Below are 8,927 nucleotides of genomic sequence, written 5' to 3' on the forward strand. Positions count from 1 at the left end.
TTCCAACTTTTTAAGAGTAGACAGATATCTAGATTTTTGTGGAAAATCTTCCAATTTTTAAATGTAGTAAACCTATCAATTTTTTTCTGTTTTATTTCTACCATTATGAAAAATTTTAAAAATAGACAGAAAAACTGAGAGACTTTTACAATGAACACTCATATATATACGCATCACTTGATTCTACCAGTAACCTTTTACTGTATTTGCTTTATCACATTCTATCCCTTAATCCATCTTTTCAATGCATTTCAAAGTCAATTGAGGACATCAGGACGCTTGCCTCTACATACTTCACACTGTGTGTCATTTGAGTTAAGAATTTGTTAAGAGAATTTTGTTATTTGTATTGAGGCAAATTTTACAAACACTAAAATGCACAAACGTGGGGCCGGCCCCATGGCAGAGTGGTTAAGTTCGTGCGCTCTGCTTTGGCAGCCCAGGGTTTCACCAATTTGGATCCTGGGCGCAGACATGTCACCACTCATCAGGCTATGCTGAGGCAGCATCCCACATAGCAAAACCAGAGGCACTCACAACTAGAATATACAACTATGTACTGGGGGGCATTGAGGAGAAGAAGAAGAGAAAAAGATTGGCAACAGATGTTAGCTCATGTGCCAATCTTTAAAAAACAAAAGCACAAATGCGAAGTATACCATTTGATGCATTTTGACAAATATACATGCCTTTATGACCCAAGTGCCTATGAAGATACAAAACATTTCCATCACCTCAGAAAGTTCCTTTTTGCCTCTTCCCAGTCAAATCCTACCTCTCCCCACCCAAGTAACCACCGATCTTTTTTTTTCCACCACAGATTAGTTTTCATGTTCTAGGACTTCACATACATAGAGCCATACAGTATGTAGTCTTTTGTACTCAGAATAATGCTGTTGAGAGTCATTCATGTTGTTGGGCAACCTACCAAATTTTAAAAATCTTTGTGTAGAACAAAAAATAAAACCCACATTTGCAATCCATAGGAGGTACTCTGCACTGTACTTGAATGCCTCTCCTCTGTCCTCATACCCAAGTGCCATCAAATTCATCCTCCTTTGAAACATCTTATCTCTCTTCTTTTCCTTTCGCACTGCTACCACTCTGCCATCATTCCGTGATAGTGTGGTTCCAGTAGTGCATTTGACAAAGTCTCATATGACATCCTGGTGAACAAGATGGTGATATAAGGCTAGATGATGGTTTTGTGATCTATATCTACAACTGGTTTGATAACTGTGGCCAGAGTGTAGATCATTGGATTGAGGATAACTTGGAGGGAGCTCTCTATTAAAGTGCCACAAGAGCTCTCTTATTGATCTTGCACTGTTCAACTGTTTTTCAAGACTTAGATGAAAATAGCCATGCTTATCACGTTTGTAAATGACACAAAGATATGGGAAAGAGTAACATAATGGATGGCCGAACTAAGTTTTAAAATCTTCATATGCTATAAGGATGGGTCAAAACCGAGAAGATGAAATTTAACAAGGGTAAAGTGAAAGAACTTCATTTACGTTTTAAAAAGTCAATTGCCAAAGTACATCATGAGGAATCCTTGTACTGACAGCGCTCCAAGTGACAAATATCTCAAGTACGATGTGAGTCACCAGTATTTTGATAAGAATGAAAACAAATAGACCAAAGAAAAAACTAATAATGCAGTCACAGCCTGCATTAATAGCGGTGTACAAGGAAATAACTCTAATTCAATACAGTGCTTAAAAGCATGGATCCTAGAGTAAGAAAATACTGTTTTTGCCAGATTAAGTTAAAGATGCCCATTACAGATCCACTGGAGGTGTGGAGTAGGTAGCCAGCTATTAGAAATAGGCAGGCTAGAGATATACATTTGGGACTTTTCAGCAAACAGATGGTGCTTCGACTCTTGAAACTAGATGAAATCAGAAAGATAGTGAGTGTAGACACTGAAAACAGAGAAGAGAAGATGTCTATATTAGTCTGCTAGGGCTGCCATAACAAAATACCACCGACTGGGTGGCTTAAACAACGGAAATTTATTTTCTCACAGTTTTGGAGGCTAGAAGTCCAAAATCAAGGTGTCTACAGAGTTGGTTTCTCCTGAGGCCTCTCTCCTTGACATGGAGATGGCTGCTTTCTCACTGTGTCCTCACATGGTCATTCCTCTGTGCGTGTGCCCTTGGTGTCTCTGAGTGTCCAAATTTCTTCTTTTAATGAGGATAGCAGTCAGATTGGATCAGGCCCACCTTAACAGGCCTGTTTTAACTTAATCACCCCTGTCTCCAAACACAGTCACATTACAAGGTACTGGAGGTTAGGTCTTAACATATGAGTTTGAGGGGGCACAATTCAGCCCATAATAAGGTCCAAGAATTGAGCCTTGATCCTCCAATATTTAGAAGTTAGGCAAAGGAGGAAGAGGAGCCAGCAGAGAAGACCAGGAAGCAGTAGTGAAAAGAGAAAAATCAGGAGAGCATGAATTTCTGGAGGCTTAGAGAAGAGAGGGGTTTCAAAAGGGAGGAATAATCAGCCATGTCAAATACAGCTGAGAGATGAAGAAAGGTGAGAATTGAGAATGACTATTGGATTTGGCAAAGATAGGAGTCATCGTTGGCCTTGATAATAGCCATTTCAGTTGAGTGGTGGAATTGGGAGCCTGAGAAAAGAAGAAGGGAAGTGAAGAAGTAAAGGTAACAATTAGAGACAACTATTCCAAAAAGTTTTTCTGTGAATAGGGAGAAACTGATGAGAAGCAAGAAACAAGAAAATTGCAGGTGCAAAGCCCTTAAAAAGGTGCTGAATTGGAATCTAGTCTTTGGTCTTGGATAAAAGAAAGAGCATATTACCTGTTGCTACAAGAAGGAAAGCAGAGTGAACAAATCTGGGTTGATGGAACTGGTGGTGAGAAGATGAAGCAGTTTTGCTCTGAAGGCTGATTTTGCCATTTCTGTATCTCTTTTCCTACTTAAACTCCTGCCTCATAATCTCTTTCCCTAACCAAATCCTCTCTACCCATCTAGGCTCAGCCTCTTTGCTTTGGAAAGAGCACTGCACCTGGAACCAGAAAACCTGGATGAGTTTTCTCATTATAAGCTGTGTGACTTCAGACAAGGCATTTAATGTCTCTGAGCTCATTTCTTCATCTGCACACTTAGAAGAAAATAGCTCTAGATATAACACATTTTTAAAATGCACAGATGGAGATGAGGTATCTTCTAGCAAATCCTACCTTCTGTAAGAAGCTTCCATGACCACTTTAGTCTTTTTGGAACCCCTTTGGGTCTTTACCACCCACCTGCTGTCTGACAATGTTACCTAATTATTCTCAAGTGTATTATTATTGATTTGATCACTAGATTATACATTTCTAAAGAGCAGGAACTGAGTTTTCTATGCGTTATATGGGAAAGTAGATGGGAAGAGGAAGGGACTAGTTCACTGAATGTCTGCTACTTGCCACGGTATTTAGGTATGTTATCTAATTTAATTCTTACAACAATCCAGAGATCTGAACAGTATTTTACAGATAAGGAAACTGAGTCCCAGAGAGATTCAGCAGCTTCCCCAAAGTCACACAGCTAATAAGTGGTGGAGCTAGAATTTGAACTCCAAACTCCAAACTCCAACACTATGCTCTTTCTACTAGTCCATCCTACACACTCTGATGCTAGACAATTTTGGCTGCATTTGGATTCCTTGCCGAATCTCTAATTACCGAGAGGAAATGACATTTTGATTAGCACATGTTTTTGCAGTTATAATGCCAAACAAACAGCTTCTGCTTTTCTCTAGAAATTTATGATAGTGCTGGTTCACATCCAGCTCTCTGAAAATTGGTAATCTTGCTACAAATAAAACTATTTTTATTTCATTTGCTTTTCTTGTGCCATCATCATAAGGAAGTCAGAAATGATGATGAATCATAAATTGTTGACACTCGAAAGAACCTCAGAAAGCATCTATCCCAACCTCCTTCCTTTTATAGATGAGGAAATTGGGGCCCAGAGAGGGCAGTTGACCTGCTAAAGAGCACACAGTAGAAAGTGGCAGAGCCAAAACTGGCTCTTTTTCTCCCTAGTCTCACACTCTTTCCTTCAGTCTACATCTTACAAGCTGGCCCTTTGTCCCTAAAGTATTAGCCCCAAGGACACAGGGATTTTCTTCATTCCTGTATGGAGTTTAAGGGGCAAAGCCTCAAAGCATGCCTTGCTGGGTTAATGTCTGAAGGGGCTGGGAGAGGAGTGCCAGGAAAACCAGAGAAGTCCATACTTCTCACATTTACTAGTTTTTCTTTAAAAAGCAACAAAATTCAAGGTGTTAACGTATGAACTCTTTGGAAGCAAGGTATTATTTACTTGTTTTAAGGTTTCATCAATGACTTTTTCTTCTCAAAAGAGTCCTGAGAAATGGGCAGCTGCAGATAGATTTTGAGGTTATTTTGAATCCAGCTCCCCTCCCTGAAATATTGGACCAACTCCTCTGATCAATTGCCTCCCTTTCAAGTTTATAAAAGACATGCAGGAAACGTCTTTATGGAAGACTGAACCAAGGGGACATCTAGGTGAGGAATGGATGATGCCAAAGGGCTCAGTTGCTGTTGCCGTCTGTCTCAGGAGATTAGCTTCTCTTGACTACTTTCTGCCCTTGAATGAGGACTGATCAACATTGTTTGGAAGAGGCTTCCTTCCTTAGTTAGGACTTCCTGTGGCCTTGCTGGCTGTACAGCTAAGCAGGGGCTGGGGGCGGTGAGCACTTCTATATCATCATGAAGTTGGCAATGTGCACCACAGTTTTTCCAACACCATAATGGGACATAGTGTTCATGATCTCACACAATGTAGTTGACATCACAGGATTTCATGTCTGGAGCCAAGGACAGAGTGTTATCCACAGATCTGCTTGGAGCTGCAAATGCCCAGTGTGTGGAGGGAAAGCAACAGCAACAGCAAAACCAGCAAATAATACTTGCAAACCTTCTTCTGTTTCACTCAAGGAGCCTCATAAAAGAGCAAATAGCTCCTTTATGTCATTTTTTATGTTTCTTAAGTCCTCCTAAAAGGCAGGGTCCAGCCCTTCGGACCTTGGTAATCTAAGCCAAACCTATGCAGCAGTCATTGAATCAGCAAACAATTATCGAGCACCCTCTATATGCTATGATCTGTGCTTGGTGCTGAGAGCCTGCAAAGCAGGGGCAGGGGACAAACAGGATGACAAATCTGAGACAATGTGTAACCATTAGATATTCAATCTGAAACCCGGTTCATTGATTTTCATTCGTGACCTGCACCAACCTTGAATAAATCCAGCAACCAAGTGTTGCCTTCAGGCTTACAGGAAACACATATTCAAATTCATTCCCAAGAACCCCACTCTGCCTTACTTAAATATTTCCCAGTATCCAAGCATCACAAATGGCAGCCAAAACATGTTTTCTTATTTTTAATAGATAGTATATTTTTCTGGGTTTATTGAGAATTATTTTTTGAAACTGCTCTTAGCTGTTCCCCAGTAATGGATGTACCACATAACCAGTGCCTAAAGCAGCCAGTGAACTCAAATCTATTGAATCATTTTCTGGGCAAAGACGGCTGTTCTGCACCCCGCTATCGACCCACTTCCATTTGCCTGAGTAGGCCCATTATGTAGCAGCATACCGAGAAACGGCTATTTTAAGGGACAGAAGATTTTCTTTTTTCCTTCTAATGAATAAGCTTTGCAAGACAAAATCAAGGTGACTTCCTGCTCAGTTTTTGTTTTTAGGTCTTGTTGAAGAAAGAGTATTGATTCAACTGTCTGGAACATGTTCCATCCCCCTAAAGACCTTAGAGGCTGGAAGACATAGAAAGGGCACTGGATTAGGAGTCTGGAGACCAGGGTTATAGCCCTCACTCTGCCACTAGGTAGCTGTACAAACTGGAAAAAATAGCCGATTATCTCTGGGCCTGAAATTCCCTTTCTCTAGAAAAGGACAGAAGTTAAGAGGCAGTTTTTCCACTTACCAGTTGTGTGGATTTGAGAAAGTCACTTAACCTCTCTGGGCCTCAGTTTCCTCACCTGGGAAATGGAGATAGTAATAATATCTACCTCATAGTGTTTTATGAGGACTAAATAAGAAAATATTTGTAAATGCTTAGTGTAGTGCCTGGCATATAGTAATCAGGAAATACAAACGATTCTTCGTATTCTGGATTAAATTAAATCATGATGGCCTCTTCCAACTCTAAGTTTCTGTGAACCCTTAAGATCAAGTAAAATTTTAGTCTCTGTCTCTCTTTTTTTATTTTTAGTGAGGAAGATTAGCCCTGAGCTAACATCCATTGCCCATCTTCCTCTTTTTGCTCAAGGAAGACTGTCACTGAGCTAACATCTGTGCCAATCTTCCTCTATTTTGTATGTGGGGTGCCACCACAGCATGGCTTGATGAGCAACGTCTAGGTCCATGCCCAGTATCCAACCTGTGAATCCTAGGCCACTGAAGCAGAGTGCACAAATTTAACTGCTACACCTCCGGGCTGACCCCATAGTATCATTTTACATGAAATTTTTTTTCTCATTTTCTATTACAACACTTATTAACTTAGCCGTAGCATGTTAAAGAATTGCTACTAGTTGATTAGTAAGAAAGCTCATCAAGGGGCTGGCCCAGTGGCCCAGCAGTTAAGTTGGCATGTTCTGCTTCAGCAGCCCAGGGTTTGCTGGTTCGGATCCAAGGTGCAGTCCTATGCATTGCTTGTCAAGCCATGTTGTGGCAGCGTCCCACATACAAAATAGAGGAAGATGGGCATGGATGTTAGCTCAGGGCCAGTCTTCCTCAGCAAAAAGAGGAGGATTGGCAGCAGATGTTATCTCAGGGCTAATCTTCTCAAAAAAAAAAAAAAGAAAGCTGATCAATAGTCACTCCTTTTCATTATTTCATAGAATTGTTTCTGAAAAAAATTCTACTCCCTGAAACTCAAAGAATAAGAAAGCAAATATGTAATATTTCATGTCTATAGAAGAAATACCAGAAGATAGAGACTACTGATTCTCACATCAGCTTGTGCTTTAGCCCATAAGAAAGAAAAGGATAAAGGATTGACTGTGTTTGTCAGAAATCCAAAGACTTTTCTCTGTAATCTTTGTAAATGTAAGATTATAGAAATTCACTTTGAACTGTGGCTATGTTTTATCAGTATTCAGAGAGGAGTGTGTGGTTTGTGAAACATTCACCTTCTTACATGTGTGGGAGAAGATGTTGACTGAGGCAAGCCTATGGACCTTCCTAGAATAAAAATCATCAAAATCTTTAGCACAAACCCAGCATTATTGTTCTAAAATGCTGAGTCTGTGTGTTTGTGTGTGTGTGTGTGCGTGTGTGTGGAGAGAGAGAGAGAGGGAGAGATTACTAAATTCAAGCTAACGTTTCCTTTGTAGACCTTTAATAGTTGGTATGCATAGAATATAAAATAGAACTGTGAGAATTATTTTTGATCCAGGTAACCAGCTAAAATTGCTTTCTGACAAGACAGGAGTCTGCGTCTTCCTCTACATGGGATTTTCATGTTTTTTCCTTGTCAACAAAGTTGAAGCCAAAGTGGCCATGTGAGATTGTGGAAGAGCTTGACATGAAAAGATGAGATCTGGGGCTGGTGCCAGGGGACCTCATTTTGCCCACCTATGTGGGTATTATTTACTCTGTGTGTCCTGAAAGAGTAAGCTGTAGGATAATTGCCTTTTAATCTGTTGCTGAAGAGGCTCTTGCTCATGTTAATGTTTGTGAGGACAGGATGGCCAGATCCAGTTTAGGTACAGCTGTTCTTGGCTTTCATCTGGCCTTGGTAGCACCAGCACATTATTTACCAGGGCACTCCGGCAAAACTGACTGAAGCAATCATTTTGTATGTCCATGTGTGGAGGGGTGAGGTGGGGCTGTCTCTTTAGACTGAATCTGCACATGGCAACATTGCTAAAAGCTTTGCCTCTTTATCCCATCTACGTCTTCTATTATATATACTAAGCTAGTGACAGTTCAGAAAGTAATTGTCAGCCTTCCTGGAAGACCCAATTTGTGCATTAAGGTTATACTGTCCTGATCTCCTAGCACCAGTTTGTTTATCATTTCCTTTGTGAAACATTTTCATTCACCAGCCCATAAACCCCTACTCACTATATTGAGCTTTATAATAAGGACATATCATTCTCTAGATATGAAAGGAAAAGTAGAATCTCACTTTAAGGGCAGCAGGAACTCCAAAAATGTGAATTACTGGTAGGAGGGATAGGGAAAATGGCCTTGTGTGACATTAGTTTCTCAAGCTAATAGTGTACATATGCAATAAATAGTAATTCTACTGGACATGAGTCAGAACACATCTGAGACATCATGTTCAAATGTAGATAATTCATTTTAAGAGTGACATTGGAAGAATATGCCTACAAAGATGACCAGGCTGAGGAGAGGTCTAGAAACCATGACGGACAAGAAAGGGTTGAAGTAACTGTATGTTTAGCCTGGAGAGAAGTAGACTAAACCAAGTTGTGCCAACTCTTACAAGATTCGACAATGGAAGAGGTGGCACACTTGTTTTGTGTTACTTCAGAGACAAACTCTAGGATAAATAGATGGAAATTACAAGAAAGCACTTTTCAGATAAACAGTACAAACAAACAAAACCTAAAAAATGAAAACTATCCAAAAATAGAATACATTTACTCAGAAAGCAGAAACCTCTTCCTGGAAATGTTCAAGCTGGCTGAGCCTCTGGTAGGGATGCTCTAGAAAGGATGCTTGCATGAGTGGGAGACAGGTCAGGTAATCTCCGAAGTTATCCCTTTCAGACTCTAAATTCTTTTTTTTTCTATGATGCCAGTCAAAACATAGAAAAATAAAAACATATACCTTCATTCATTCATCCAAGCATCTATTCATTATTTCATTTAACACTTATTGAGTGGCTACTATGTGC

This window comes from Equus caballus, chromosome X (assembly GCF_041296265.1).
Source record: "Equus caballus isolate H_3958 breed thoroughbred chromosome X, TB-T2T, whole genome shotgun sequence".
NCBI classification, from domain to species: domain Eukaryota; kingdom Metazoa; phylum Chordata; class Mammalia; order Perissodactyla; family Equidae; genus Equus; species Equus caballus.